The sequence below is a fragment of the Eriocheir sinensis genome, chromosome 51, assembly GCF_024679095.1.
Source record: "Eriocheir sinensis breed Jianghai 21 chromosome 51, ASM2467909v1, whole genome shotgun sequence".
NCBI lineage: Eukaryota > Metazoa > Arthropoda > Malacostraca > Decapoda > Varunidae > Eriocheir > Eriocheir sinensis.
In genome coordinates, this window is record NC_066559.1 from 2,434,806 (window position 1) to 2,451,533 (window position 16,728).

The following is a 16,728-nucleotide window of genomic DNA, read 5'->3' on the forward strand; positions in this document are numbered from 1 at the left end:
GGACGATGGAAAGATGAGCGATGTAAAGTAAATGGAGACAAAGGTTGGTATTATTAGACACCATCGCTTCTCACATTAACAATTTCTAAAGGTTAAAGAGGGGGTCAGTTGGGTGCTAATGAGTGTTTCCTTAGGTTCATGGTACAGAAGAAGGGTCAAACTAACACCAGGGGCATAAAACTACTCCTGGAAATGCCCACAACTCCCACGAAAGCCTTGTCAAATATGTGTTCTTGGGCGCGCGAAATGTCTTATAATATACGACCCAAAATGTTCCGCCTCCCTCGTGAAGGCCTGAAATGGAAAGTGCTCGAGGTTGCTCAAGGAAAGGGAGACGATATTGGTTCCAGCGGATGAGAAGTTCTATATCTTCTCTTACCGACCACGTATCTTCCTTCCTTAGCCAGCCTTACAGACATATTATTCCTCTTTACATTATCTCCTTTTCAAGACAGGGAAATATGGTGTCAGTATTTTATCATTACATTTTTTTTTCTACAAAGTCTCTCAACTGTGACTTGATTCAGTTTAATTCTCTCTCTCTCTCTCTCTCTCTCTCTCTCTCTCTCTCTCTCTCTCTCTCTCTCTCTCTCTCTCTCTCTCTCTCTCTCTCTCTCTCTCTCTCTCTCTCTCTCTCTCTCTCTCTCTCTCTCTCTCTCTCTCTCTCTCTCTCTCTCTCTCTCTCTCTCTCTCTCTCTCTCTCTCTCTCTCTCTCTCTCTCTCTCTCTCCCAATCGTTTCCATTTGTCTAGGTTCTGAGCTTCAAGTTTCCAGTTTTAATTTAAACTTTCCGTCAAGTTAATTTCATCACACCACGAGCTGAATGGCCTCCCGTAGGGTCTTTTTATGTCAGTGTGTCACTCTTTTTTTGTCCTTCTATTATCCTCTCACATTCATATGACTTCTGACCGCTGCCTGTTCTTCATTTTAATTGTTTTTTTTATAGAAGTAAAGTTAAAGTTGGGGGCATGGACTATAGCTACTCGTGGCCCCTGTGCTCATCACCGTCTCATTGACCCTCGAGTCTGTTTTGGGTGGGAACTCGGTGCCCCGGGTCACAGGGCCACTGTGACATCCGGGTTACTACAGTTCTCCTTTCCCAGGATTTCCCAGATATCCATTTATCGACCAGCCGAAGGGACGACGAACAGCTGGGTGGGCTGAACGCCGACTGGCTAGGCACCTAGTCCTCGGTCACATGGCTAAGAAAGCTAACCGCTGCCCCACAGAGTGCCCAATAATTTTGTCTGTTTCTCATCAACTTCATTATTCAGTATCCATTATAGTGATACTCAGCATCGATCTTTCTGTTCTCCTTTAGACACTTATCAATTTATTTTCCTGAGACTTGATCAATGTCCGTCTCTGATCCATGTTATGACGGGGATATTGCACGTATTTGAAAAATAATACCTCGTCATGTATATATATATATATATATATATATATATATATATATATATATATATATATATATATATATATATATATATATATATATATATATATATATATATATATATATATATATATATATATATCTATATATATATATATATATATATATATATATATATAGAGACATAATGAGACAGACAGACAGAGAGACACACAGACAGACACACGAACACACACACACACACACACACACACACACATGCGCAAACACCTGCACACACCTGCACACACACCTGCACACACACACACACACACACACACACACACACACACACACACACACACACACACAGGCGTGGCATCGTCCCTCCGGATTCTGTGTCAGACTTGATAGTCCAGACGAGAGTGAAGCTGGCTAGGGGGCGGGGGGGGTAGGGTAGACTGATGCTGACCAGTTGAGGGGGACGAGGGAGAGGAGGGTGGGCGAATGCAGGACAGCGGCAGAAAACGAAAGGTGGGCAGCGAGGGGAAGAGGTGTGGGATGGGGAATGGAAGGGGACGGGACAAATGTAGGTCACTAGTAGGGAGGCTGGGGAGACGTAAAGAATGAATTCGTACCTATGTGCAATAGTAACCTATATACTACGTGTAGAGTTCAGGGTTTGTAACAGTTCAACGTACCAAGTAATATAATTTAGAGACACATAATAGATAAGTAATTAAATATTCAGATAGATACATACAGATAAATAAAGCAAAGGTGTCAACAGATATTTTGTTGATCACAAAACTAATAAAGGATTTCCTACAAATAGGTAACAGAAACCTAGAAGAAAATTAATTAAAAATATCAAGGTAGTAAATTGGTGCATGAGCCATACGTGGACAACACCGAGGTCTGAATGGATCAAACTCCACTTTAGTTATCGGTCGGGAGTTTCGCCTTTGTAACGGCTGCTTTTCCAGGCTAAGTCTAAATACACAAAGTCAAGTCATACTGCACCACGAAGCCCCCGAACAGAACATGACATCCGACAACCGCAACATCCTATTATATTATCGCAGATCTACAGATTTTACTCGACTTCATATGTAAAGGCGACAATAACCTGCGCTGGTAGAAACGCGTGAGGCTGCACTGTCCGCCCTACATAATTATATGCTGTCACGTGCTGCGAACAGATGAAATACCTGAGACACACGGTTCCTCATCAGAAAGTACCGGGACAGATACCCTCGGTTCTTTTATTGGTAGCTAACGGGACTGGGACCACCGAATATGTCCAAGGCCCGGGTGCCGACCGTTGGTACACCTCAAAAAAGTTTTAAACAAAGAAAGGAAGATTAATTTAGATCCGAACCTAAACAACGCAACATCGATTGAATAAAAAATAAAAAAAACACGCATGTCACGAAGTGAATAGTAAAATAAGTAACAAATATCAAGTAATCTATTCATATATTTCATAGCTGAAACGAATCAACAAAAAATAATCGAATAATCCCGTACACGCCCCCCCCTTCCAGCCCCCCCACCCCCCACCCACCCCCACACACACACACATCAATGCTTACTACGAACAAACCAACAAATTCGCCGCCCCAAACAGGTGTGCGATGGAGGAGGAGGAGGAGGAGGACGGCGCATGAGGAGCGAGAATAATAATTGTTAGCGGGGAAGAGAAGGGAGGACGAGAGTAGGAGAAAGAGAGATACTGCAAGAGAGAGAGAGAGAGAGAGAGAGAGAGGTTAGGATCAGTCTTCCAGGTGGCATGCCAGACGGTTGCCTCCTCCTCCTCCTCCTCCTCCTCTTCCTCTTCCTCCTCCTCCTTATTACCTCCGTCCTACCTCAGCCATGCACAAGGACGTTGAGAGAATTAAAATTGCCTCCACGACCTCACCGCACCGCCTCTCTCTCTCTCTCTCTCTCTCTCTCTCTCTCTCTCTCTCTCTCTCTCTCTCTCTCTCTCTCTCTCTCTCTCTCTCTCTCTCTCTCTCTCTCTCTCTCTCTCTCTCTCTCTCTCTCTCTCTCTCTCTCTCTCTCTCTCTCTCTCTCTCTCTCTCTCTCTCTCTCTCTCTCTCTCTCTCTCTCTCTCTCTCTCTCTCTCTCTCTCTCTCTCTCTCTCTCTCTCTCTCTCTCTCTCTCTCTCTCTCTCTCTCTCTCTCTCTCTCTCTCTCTCTCTCTCTCTCTCTCTCTCTCTCTCTCTCTCTCTCTCTCTCTCTCTGCACAGGAAAAAAAAGTATATAAAAGTAATTACGAAGTTCATCTTTTTCTTTATTGTGTATACGAATTCATTTACATCTTATTATATTTCTTTTTCTTTCTTTCTTTCTCTTTTTTATCATATTCTGCAGATTCACACGGATTTTCCTCATGCTGGATGTTTTGTTTTTGTTTTCGTTTTATATCTCATCATTTTTGCTGTAACCATTTTTTTTCCCACACTCATATCTCGTTTTCTTTCTTCCTTCCTTCCCATTTTCATTGACTGTTTCGTGCGCAAGCTGTTTTATTCCTCGTTCTTCAATAATGTCTGCCATGCTTTCTATCTCATGTATATTCGTTTTATTTTAACAAAGGGGAATTCATATTTATCCATCTATCGCCCTTTTCTCTCTTTTTTCTTATTGCTTCTTGTTTCTTTCTCCTTTTCCTTCTTTATGTTTCTCTGTTCTCTTCCTCCTCCTCCTCCTTCTCTTCCTCTTTTTCTTTCTCTCTCAATATTACTCGCTTCTTTTCCCTCTTCTTTCTCTTGGTCTTATTTCTCCTCTTAATCTTGTTTATCTTGCTCCTCCTCCTCCTCCTCCTCCTCCTCCTCTTCTTTCTTCTCCTGTCTCAATCCTTTCACCCTGTTGTTCATCTCTTACATTCATCTCTTCCTCCACCAATTCCTTCTACGCCTCCTGTTGACTGTTCCTTTCCCTTTTATCATATTTGTGCCTACCTCTCTTACCGTTTATTTGATCTCGTCTTTACCGCACCTTTATCCTCCTCCTCCTTTTCCTCCTCCTTTTCCTCCTCCTCCCTTTCCTCCTCCAACTCTCCCATCTTTCCTTTCCATCTCTCCAATCTACGTTTGCTTCTCTCATTGCACTTTCGTTCTAATCTTTACGATTCCTTTATCTTCCTTCTCTCCCTCGTTCTCCTTACCTCCTCCTCGCTTCCTCCTCCTCCTCCTCGTATTCTTCATCTCTTTCCTCCATTTCTCCCATTTTCCTTACGTTTACTCCTTTCTTTGTATACGTTTGCTCTCGTCTCATCTTTACAATCCCTTTATTCTCCTCCTCCTTCTTCTTTTCTTTCTCCTCCTCCTCCTCCTCCTCCTTTTCCTCGTTGTCTTCCATCTTCTCCCTCCATTCCTTCCATTTACCTTACTTTTACTTTCCTCTTTGTATGCCTTTGCTTTGGTCTTACTTTTGCAATTCCTTTATTCTCCTCCTCCTCCTCCTCCTCCTCCTCGTCTTCTTCATTTCTTTCCTCCATTCCTTTCATTTACCTTTCCTCTATACTTCTCTCATTGTGTGCGTTTGCTCTCGTCTCATCTTTGCAATCCTTTTATTCTCCTCCTCCTCCTCCTCCTCCTCCTCCTCCTCTTCCTCCTCCTCCTCCTCCTCCTCCTCCTCCTCCTCCTCCTCCTCCTCTTCCTCGAGGGAGAGAAGGAAGATAAAGGAACCGTAAATGTCACACCAATTTTCAAAAAGGGGGACAAGTCTCATCCAGGAATCTATCGACCAATTAGCTTGACATTGATTATTTGTAAGTTAATGGAGACTATCATTCGCGACAATATGGTGAAATTCTTCGAAGAAAATTATATAATAAATAATTCGCAACATGGTTTCCGTAGTAAACGTTCGTGTTGAACTAATTTACTTGATTTTTTTCAATATATTTTTGAGGTGTTCGATGAAAGCAGATCAGTAAATATCATATATCTGGATTTTCAAAAGGCCTTTGATTTGATGGTATATGATAACTATTGGCGCACGGTATCTCGGGTAACATTCACAATTGTCTTGTGGACTGGCTCTCTGAGCGGAAACAGAGGGTAGTTCTAAACGGTGTTACATCTAACTGGCTCGATGTCAGAAGCGGCGTACCTCAAGGATCAGTGCTTGGTCCCATGCTTTTTATAATTTATGTTAATGATATCGATGATGGGCTCACTTGCAAAATATCAAAATTTGCTGATGACACAAAAATCGCTAGTAAGGTAAAACTACGACACTCGACGAAAAAGCATTACAATCAGATCTAAATCGACTTGCACGTTGAGCCAATCAAAGGCAAATTAAATTTAACATTGACATATGTTAAGTGTTACACATCAGAAACAATAACAATCGCGTTCAGTACGTAATGAAAAGCCAACAACTTTTTGCAGTAAGTAAAGAAAAGGATCTTGGAATCACTATATCAAGCGATTTAAAGCCCGATCAGCATTGTTCAGAGGTATTAAAACCGCAAACAAATTGGTTGGCTTCATCGGACGTCTTAATAATAAATCGGAAAAAGTAATATTAAAACTGTATAATTAGCTGGTTCGACCCCATCTAGAGTACTGTGTACAGTTTTGGTCTACCTATTGCAGAAAACACGTAGAAAAGTTAGAACGGGTTCAACGGAGAGTAACAAAAATGATTCCCAGGTTGAGAAATTTATCTTATGAAGAAAGGCTTAAAAAATTAAACTTATTCAGCCTATCAAAACGAAGAATGCGAGGCGATCTAACAGAAGTGTTTAAAATGTGTAAATGATTCAGTGATATTAATGCGGAAGATTACTTTACAATTGATCGATGAAATAGAACAAGAAGAAATAACAATTTCAAGATAAGTGGTAAAAGATTCTCGTCGCACGAAGCCAAACACTTCGTCTTCAGTCGAGTCGTTAATGTTTGGAACTCTCTACCCTGTGATGTCGTTGATAGTACAACAGTTACGGACTTCAAGAATAGGTTAGACAAGTATTTTGAATCCAATCAGCAACTAAGATATTACTCATTGTCGTAATAACGTTAAGTTCTTTCGAATACTGGTGTCCTTGTCCGTTTTTATCGCCTGGTTAGTGGTAGCAGTAGTGGTAGTTCTTTCCTCTTTCCTACATAATTTCCATGCAGTTTTCCATGCTGCATGGTTCTTTTTCCTTTCCTGCCAGCTTTGGCTGGAGGGATTGGGGCGGGTGGGGAGGAGCCTTCGCCTTTGCTGTCCTTCATCTTCCACCTTTGATTAGATAGTTAGTGTAGCTTGTCACAAACAGCTTCGTAAGGACCATCAAGTCTGCTGCTGTTTGTTCTTCCTTTGTGTTCCTTTTCCTCCCCCCCCCCACCCCCCACCCCCGCGACCCACAACCCCGGGTCGCGCACCGTTCACCTGACCCTCTCACTCCCTCGCTGCGTGCCGCCTTTGTGTGTCGGGGGGCGGGAGGACCTGTCTGCCGGGGAGGTGGGGTGGCCGAGGAGAGGAAGAGGTAAGGAGAGGGAGGGAAGGAGAGGGAGAGAGAAAGAGAAAAGAGAAGAGGAGAAGAGAAGTAAAGAGAGCAAAATATATAAATAAATAGTTAGTCAAATAAGTAAGTAAACAAAGAAAGACAGAAAGGAAGAGAAATAACAAATGATACAGAAAAGTAGGATAATTATATAAGTAGATAAAGAGGTAAATATCGGAAAGAATAGAAATAAAAATATGTATGATATACCAAAACTGAGATGGAGTGATAGATAGAGAGAAAAAAATGTGATAAATAAATAGACAAGTAATTAAATAAAAAAAGAAAGGGAGAAAGAACGAAAGAAAAAATATAATGAATGATGCAGAAAAACTGAGATAGACAGACAGACAGATAAATAGATAGATAGATAGATAGATAGATAGATAGATAGATACAGATAGATTGATATAGATAAATAAATAAATTGAGATATGCAAATAATGATAAGAAACAAGGGAAGAAACTAATGAACAATATAGAAAAAATGAAAGATAATGATGTATAAATAGGTAAATATATGCACAGATAGAGCGGTAAGTAAATAAAAGCTAAGAAAGTAAGGAAGAAAATATTCTGTGATACATAAAAAAATAAGATAAAAAAAATTGATAAATGAATTTGTAAATAAAACATAGGAACGTTGAAAAAAAGAATGATATAGCAAAACTGAACGAGAGAGAGAGAGAGAGAGAGAGAGAGAGAGAGAGAGAGAGAGAGAGAGAGAGAGAGAGAGAGAGAGAGAGAGAGAGAGAGAGAGAGAGAGATTTACATAGAAAATCAGACCACACAGACCCCATGGTCCAGACTTGGTGGTCTGTCCTTAAACCTAAGTGATTTTACATTAATCAGAAGGCTCCTAAACGTTGCATTTCTACTCTAGTTGATATTAAGTTGAAGGAAGTGACGGTCGAGCTTATTTTTGAAGGAAGGAGAGAGAGAGAGAGAGAGAGAGAGAGAGAGAGAGAGAGAGAGAGAGAGAGAGAGAGAGAGAGAGATGGAAATATTGAGAGAGAAAGGAAGAAACGAATCAGTGATAGAGAAAAATCAAATAAATACATAAATAGTTAGCTAAATAAATAAATAAATAAATAGCAAAGAAAAAAAATGGAAGACAAAGGAAGAGAAATAACAAATGATACAGAAAAAAGTGAGATAGATAATTAGACAGATAAATATATAAGCAAAGGAAAAGTAATGGAAGAGAAATTGTTACTGATATAAGAGAAATTGTTAATGTTATAAGAGAAATTGTTAATGTTATGAGAGAAATTGTTACTGATATAAGAGAAATTGTTAATGTTATGAGAGAAATTGTTACTGATATAAGAGAAATTGTTAATGTTATAAGAGAAATTGTTACTGATATAAGAGAAATTATTACTGATATAAGTGAAATTGTTACTGATATAAGAGAAATTGTTACTGATATAAGAGAAATTGTTAATGTTATAAGAGAAGTTGTTACTGATATAAGAGAAATTGTTAATGTTATAAGAGAAATTGTTACTGATATAAGAGAAATTGTTACTGATATAAGAGAAATTGTTACTGATATAAGAGAAATTGTTAATGTTATAAGAGAAATTGTTACTGATATAAGAGAAATTGTTACTGATATAAGAGAAATTGTTAATGTTATAAGAGAAATTGTTACTGATATAAGAGAAATTGTTAATGTTATAAGATAAATTGTTAATGTTATAAGAGAAATTGTTACTGATATAAGAGAAATTGTTAATGTTATAAGATAAATTGTTAATGTTATAAGATAAATTGTTAATGTTATAAGAGAAATTGTTAATGTTATAAGAGAAATTGTTAATGTTATAAGAGAAATTGTTACTGATATAGAAAACTGTGTGAGAGAGATTAAAAAATATATAAGTCTACGCAACGAATCACCCTGAAGTAGTTACGTAACGATTCGTAGTTTGTTAAAAAAAACTGTACCCAAGATATTCAATTCAAATTATACAAAGAAGCAATATTGGTGTAGAGTATTGAAAGTAATCACTCAAAGAAAATAGAAAACGTAATATATTAGAAAAACTCGGTCTTTCACATTATTGATGAAGGTAAACACCACTGTAAATTGGATGCATAATAAGATAGACCTCTCTTTTGCCCACTCCGTAATCTTTTTAGGAGCAGCAAGTAGCGGGCTTTTTTTTTTTTTTAATTATTGATTTTTTTGTGTGTGCCCTTGAGCTGTCTCCTTTGTTGTAAAAAAAAATAGCAAAGTTTTGTCAGTTATTCTCTCTGGCCCGTTATTTCCTACTGACCATTCTCTTTCTCTTTCTCTTATACTTTCTTTTTTCTCTCCTTTCTTATTTCCTTACTCTTCCTTCTCCCTCCTCTTTAGATATGACCCACTAACCATCACCATAATAAGACAAAAATAGCAAAGTTTTGTTAGTCAATCTCTCTGGCCCGTTATTCCCTCCTGATCCTTTTCTTTCTCCTTCTCTTATACTTTCTTTTTCTCTCCTTTCTTATTTACTTACTCCTCCTTCTCCTCCTCCTCCTCCTTTTTATATGACCCACTAACCATCACCACAACCAAGATCAACATCACATTGTCATTCCTACAAACACCACCAATGCCATCCTTAGTCCCTTCGGATCATCGCGCGCAGCTGTTCTGTCATCTCTTCAACACTCAACACAGTGTAAAACTCCACTTCTACAACAACCTCCCCCTCCAATTTTATCACCACCACCACCACCATCACCACCATCCTCCTCCTCAACAGCAACAACAAAACTATCAACATTCATATCTATCAAAGTCATCATACCACATCACGCAACCACAGTATTCATCACCATCACCACCACCACCATCAATACCACCATCACTACCACTAACACCATTTCCAGTATCACCACCACCAACCCACAATTAATGACCTCATAGACACCTCTGTTAATACTTACGTCACCATCAACATCACTATCATCATCATCATCAATATCACCATCATTATCATCACCACCAATATCGCCACCATCACTGCCATTTCTGTACCCATGATTCTTCTCACCATAATCAGCCTTTCTGTATCACTATTAAATACTACCACTATCATGACCTCTAATATAATGCTATCACAACCACCATCAATGTCATCATCACCGCAACCCCATCCATCACCATCACCACCACCACCAGTGCGCTATACTCTCCACTACTACAAGCTTTCCACCACCACCACTACCATCACCACCACCACCACCGTCATCACAACTACCATCACCACCAACAACAACAACATCAACAACAATTATTTAAATGCCACCAAATTACCACCACCCTTAACACCGTGAACACCATCAGAAATACCACCAAAATGATTGACACTACATCATTATCCACCACCACCATCACTATCATCCCCACCACCACCAGTCACCACCATAACCAAACCAACACCAAAACGCTCACCACCGCCGATATCACCCTCATCACCAATACAACCACAATAATCTCAATCACTAAGTTACCACCCCACCACCACCATCACCACCACCACCAACTATAACAAAAACACAAACAATAATAATAACAACAACAATAACAACAACACCAGCAGCAACAGCGTCAAGACTACTTACCACACTACTACAACCACCCCTACTTCAATCACCACCACCACAGCCATCGCACATAACCACCACAATCACACCATACAGTCATCATTACCAGCACTGTCATTACCACCACTTCGATTACCACCACTCCCACCAGAACTACCACAACCCCAACACCACACCACCACACTCACCACTACGTTATCTCCCATCAAACATCGTACGTAGACAAGTTTAACTCAACTCATTCACACACCCTTCCTTCCACCCAGCCTAACCCTGCTCTCCCTCAGCCTTCCCCCTCCACACACACTCGTAACCGCACTACCACCACCCAACACATTAATAATTACAACACACACCTTTCCCGATACCTCCCTTCCCTGTCTCGGCCGCGGCTTCCACATATCCATCTCTCGCAGCTTCTCGTAACTCAAACAAACAGTGGCTCGCAAGTAATGCAGTAACGAATCACACGAAGCAATCACACACCCGGGCTATCGTAACACGTGTCGTAGTTATTATAAACGTATTTTTTTAACATTTTTTTTATTTACTTCTCTCTCATTCCAGGTATCAAGGGAGGGAGAGGCGGTGGGCGGTAGGGGAGGCGGAGTCCTGTGAGCCTGACTTCAATGGATTGCGGTGAGGTGCGATAAGACTTGTGCCTGGGCATGTCCACCTGTCACCTGCCCACCTGTCTGACGAACCCCTCCCCCTCTCCACACACACACACACATTCTCTCTCTCTCTCTCTCTCTCTCTCTCTCTCTCTCTCTCTCTCTCTCTCTCTCTCTCTCTCTCTCTCTCTCTCTCTCTCTCTCTCTCTCTCTCTCTCTCTCTCTCTCTCTCTCTCTCTCTCAACGTAGTTAATCTTCTGAAATTGAATACTTTATAGTTGATTTTTAGTTCCTTGGCAAAAGAGAGAGAGATATCCTGCCCTTATCTGCATGGAGCGAGGGGGTTCAGGGATCTCGTTTCGCTTGTAACCTTATGATGGACAAATGTTCGTATCTTTTCTTTTTATGTGTGTGTGTGTGTGTGTGTGTGTGTGTGCTAACCCGCCACACCCTCCCTGATCACCACCAACAGCCATATACACATGTAAATACTCCTTCCAATTATTACCGTCTGAACAACACACACACACACACACACACACACACGCATCTAAGAGGGGGAAGAAGAAAGAAGAAAACCAAGAGTAATTATGTCGTTGTTTCCTTCTTGTAATGATGATAATCTCGTGTTGATTATGGTAATGAGCTCCTCTTGAGGTGGTGTTTGCTGCCAGGGCGAGAATGAAGGCGAGGGTGCGGCAGAGACAAGGCGAGGCGGCGCAGCTTGTCTGATTGCCTGCGAAGCCTTTTGCTATCACACTATCTTATCACTGCACCAAAAGCGTTCAAACTTCTACTGGACTCTAATTAGCGGGTACCGTGATGCTCTTGATAAGGATGACAGTGAAATGTGGTGATGATGGTTGTGGAAGCTATGATAGTGGAGGTGGTTGCGGGAGGGAATGTCTAGCTTGCATGGCTGTGTTGATGGTGGCTAATAGGATGGTAGTGGAGTGACTGATGTGGTGACAGTGGTGCAGGTTCTGTGATGCTGATGGAAAGGGTGGTGATGGTGACGAGGGTTAGCGTGTGTTGTGGTGATGGAGATTAGTTTTTGTGATGACCAAGTTGAAGACTTTATACTTTATACATTCGCGTTTTTTTTCTATAATATGTATGTTATTTGCTGAGTTCATGTATAGTGTTAATTTCAAGTTTCGATATGATGGGTTATGGTGATATTAGTATGTTAGTGTTATTTTCAAGTTCTGGTAGGTTAAGTTAGGTTAGATTAGGTTATAGTAGTGTTGGTATTAGAATATTTAGTGTTAGTTGAGTTCATGTATAGTGTTAATTTCAAGTTTCGATATGATGGGTTATGGTGCTATTAGTATGTTAGTGTTATTTTCAAGTTCTGGTAGGTTAAGTTAAGTTAGATTAGGTTATAGTAGTGTTGGTATTAGAATATTTAGTGTTAGTTGAGTTCATGTATAGTGTTAATTTCAAGTTTCGATATGATGGGTTATGGTGATATTAGTATGTTAGTGTTATTTTCAAGTTCTGGTAAGTTAAGTTAAGTTAGATTAGGTTATAGTAGTGGTGATATTAGTACATTTAGTGTTAGTTGAGTTCATGTACAGTGTTAATTTCAAGTTTCGTTATGATGGGTTATGGTGATATTAGTATGTTATAGTGTTATTTTCAAGTTCTGGTAAGTTAAGTTAGGTTAGATTAGGTTATAGTAATGGTGGTATTAGTATATTTAGTGTTAGTTTGAAGTCTTGCTAGGTTAGGTTAGGTGAGGGTAGTGGTAATATTATGTTAGTGTTATTTTCAAGTTTCTGTAGGCTAGGTTAGGTTACGTTAGGTTATGGTGGTAGTATTAGTATATTCAGTGTTACTTTCAAGTCCTGGTAGGCTAGGTCAGATTAGGTTATATTGGTGGTGGTATATGTTTACTTTTAGATACATGTTTTGATATATTAGGTTGGGTTGTGGTGGCGGCATTAGTATGATAAACGACGCTCGCTAGAAATGGTGATGATAGCAAATTTGGCGGTGAAAATGGCTACGGAGGTGTTGATAGTCTATAAATCAGGCGGTGGTGGAGGTGATGGTTACGGTGGTGGTGGTGGTGGTGGTTGATTTATGGCAGAGCTGGAGGTGGTGGAACTAATGGTGATGGTGGTGGTGGTGGGTCATTTGTGGCAGAGGTGATGGTGGTAGTGGTGGTGATAATTTGGTTGGTGAAGTGTAGATTGGAAGTAGTGGAGGTTACAGTGACACAGATACTCGGCGTCCAGAGGAGGTGTACTGTTTAGAAGAGAACAAAAGGCAAAGCCCCAAGCTCCATTTTTTAAGGGCGGCAGCTCAAAGGCAAAAAAACAAAAAACGAACAAAAAAAAAACCCACAGGATGCTGCTCCAGAAAAAAAAATGAGGCCAGAAGAACAGTTAATGTAGAAAGTAGAGGTGTCTTACTATGGTCCACTTGAAAGAGCTCAAGTCGTAGGTAGGAGGAAATACAGACAGAGACGACTGTTCCAGAGTTTACCAACAGAAGGGATGAAAGAATGAAGATGCTTGCATAAAGGATCTGAATAGAATAGGGATGAGCAAGAATAGAAAGTCGTGTCCAGTGGGGCCACGAGATGGGTGGAGGCATGCAGTTTGCAAGTTCAGAAGCGCAGTCAGTGTAGAAATAGAAAAATAAATCAGCCTCCTCGAGACTGGGCGTTCTGTACCGTCCCCGCCAGTTCTTCTCGCCCGCACAGTTGCTATTCATTTACAGGAGCCTTGTCCACCCTCATTTGGAGTATGCATCTCATGTGTGGGGGGGCTTCACTCACACAGCTCTCCTTTACAGAGTGGAGTCAAAGGCTCTTCGTCTCATCAGCTCTCCTCCTCATACTGATAGTATTCTACTTCTTAAATTCCGCCGCCATGTTGCCTCTCTTTCTATCTTCTATCGATATTTTCACGCTGACTGCTCTTCTGAACTTGCTAACTGCATGCCTCCTCCCCTCCCGCGGCCCCCCTGCACACGACTTTCTACTCATGCTCATCCCTATACTGTCCAAACCCCTTATGCAAGAGTCAACCAGCATCTCCACTCTTTCAGCCCTCACGCTGGTAACCTCTAGAACAATCTTTCTTCATCTGTATTTCCTCCTGCCTACGACTTGAACTTTTTCAAGAGGAAGGTATCAGGACACCTCTCCTCCCGAAATTGACCTCTCTTTTTTGGACACTCCTTTGACTTCTATTCAGGAGCAGTAAGTAGCGGGCTTTTTTTATATTTTTCTTCACGCCCTTGCACTGTCTCCTTTGCTGTAAAAAAAAATAAAAAAAATAAAAAAAAATAGAAAGAAAGGCAACACCGCGGCGGAATTTAAGAGCTAGATGACTGTCAGCAAGAGGAGGGGAATTGTTGAGACGAAAGGCTTTTGACTCCACGCTGTCTTGCAGAGCTGTGTGTGTGGAGCCCCCCTCCCCGCACATGAGAGGCATATACCATACGTATTAAGAGGTGGTAATGCAGCTTTAAATCGTGCTAAACATTCATAGTGCCTCAAGTCACACCTCCATTGGACAGGGGAGACTATATAGTTCCTATTTTGGCCGTGGTGGAGCTGGCGGCCTTGCGACATTTTTTTTTTCCTCCTTTGACCTAATATCATCCTGAATCGCTTTGTAGGTCCGCCTCTTCTTGATCTTCTCTTCTACTTCATCCCACACTTATATTTTCAAACATGTCATCACTTTCTTTCACTAAAATATATTATAGCTTTCGAACTTTCATTTATGTAAAGATTCTACAGGGATAATTAGGTGGACGCCTCCACGGTGTAGTGGTTAGCGTCCCTGACTACGAATCTAAGGTTCTGGGTTCAAATTCCAGCCTGAACAGTCGGCGTGCAGTCCACCCAGCTATTCATCCCTCCTTTCGGAATGGTAGATAAATGAGTAGGCTACCTAGGGAAACCTGGGAAAGGTAAACCTCGGCTACCCGGATAGTGCACTGCCCCTGTGTCGGATTAAAGGTTCTCTTCCATCACAGGCTCAAACAACCAACGAGACGGAGGTAAACACCGCCGCCACGTGCAGCTACAGCGTATACTCCCAGCTTGCCCCAACCCTCAATAGGCGGATGGTAGGGTGTGAAGGCTCTAAGGACGAGGCCAGTTGGAGTTCCGTGTTGGCGGTGATGTGTGATGACTTGATCAATGTTCATTTGCATGTGAGTATGTATTTTGGGCGTGTGCGTGCGTATTTATGAGCGTATGTTGGTATTTCGGCAACTGGGCCTAATGAAAGCGAAGGTGTATGTGTGTGTGTCTGTGTGTGTGTTGTGTGTGTGTGTGTGTCTGTGTGTGTGTGTGTGTGTGTGTGTGTGTGTCTGTGTGTGTGTGTGTGTGTGTGTGTGTGTTGTGTGCACATAATTTAAATGGGATTCAACACACACACACACACACACACACACACACACAGAGAACGACAGAACACACCACACCACACACTACCTACATATATATATATCTATATCTCTATATCTGTGTGTGTGTGTGTGTGTATCTGTCTATCTATCTATGTGTCTTTCTATATCTATATCTCTCTGTCTGTCTCTGTCTCTCTCTGCCTCTCTCTCTCTCTCTCTCTCTCTCTCTCTCTCTCTCTCTCTCTCTCTCTCTCTCTCTCTCTCTCTCTCTCTCTATATATATATATATATATATATATATATATATATATATATATATATATATATATATATATATATATATATATATATATATAGATAGATAGATAGATAGACACACAGATAGATGGAAAGATAGATACAGACACAGATAGATAGATAGATAGATAGATAGATAGATATATATATATATATAGATATATATATATATATATATATATATATATATATATATATATATATATATATATATATATATACACACACTCTCAGTCCCAGAATACAGGCCAGTCAGCAAACCAGTAGTCCTTGCAGGAATCCCACGGAGTTGCAGGAGATCCCAGAGTGCCTCGCGATGCACCAAGTCTAACGCATTCTTGAGATCGACATAGGCTGCAAGCATCCCCTGTCGAAACTCACGTCCGCGCTCCACCAGTACGCGAAGCGCTGGGATACGGTCAGTTGTTGACTTGCCAGGTGTGAACCCAGACTGTTCAGGTCTCTGCATCTTCAGCAGGTGGCAGCAAATTCGCATCAGCAATAGGTGGGCAAGCACCTTGCCTGGCACACTGAGCAGTGTAATACCACGGCAGTTGTTGCAGTCTTGATGGTCCCCTTTCCCTTTCCAGATATGGATGACCAGACCCCTCTTTCTGTCTAGGCTCTAGAGGAATGGTACCAGACTGCTATACGACAGTCAGGACCGCATACAACCTCCAACTTTGAGCAGCTCCGCACTGATGTTACAGGTGCCAGGTGCCTTTCCACCCCTCAACTTTGCCACAGCCACTATGACCTCTGCAAGAGAGGGTGGGCTTTCATTGATGGGTGGATCAGCATCCGCCACCTACAACCCAGCAACTGGAAGCTGCCCATTTGGAGGGCACACAATGTACGTACTGTTGCTCAAAGTCTACTCAGCCCAACGAGGGGTCTTCGTGGTGCAGTGGTTAGCACACTCGACTCACAACCGAGAGTCTTTAGAGAGCATTCT

The 16,728-nt window shown here is 41.2% G+C and overlaps 1 long non-coding RNA gene across 3 annotated transcripts in view; it reads left to right on the forward strand.

Annotated features, from left to right (window-relative positions):
* The window catches only part of LOC126982522 (uncharacterized), a 61,020-nt gene that overhangs the window by 35,154 nt on the left and 9,138 nt on the right, over positions 1 to 16,728 (forward strand). Inside the window, exons 2-4 of one of the 3 annotated variants that reach the window (XR_007735208.1) lie at positions 11,053 to 11,129; positions 15,099 to 15,278; positions 16,364 to 16,626. This is a non-coding gene — a long non-coding RNA (uncharacterized LOC126982522). The remainder of the gene's footprint in view (positions 1 to 11,052; positions 11,130 to 15,098; positions 15,279 to 16,363; positions 16,627 to 16,728) is intronic. The other 2 variants (XR_007735210.1, XR_007735209.1) reach the window with 2 other exon arrangements.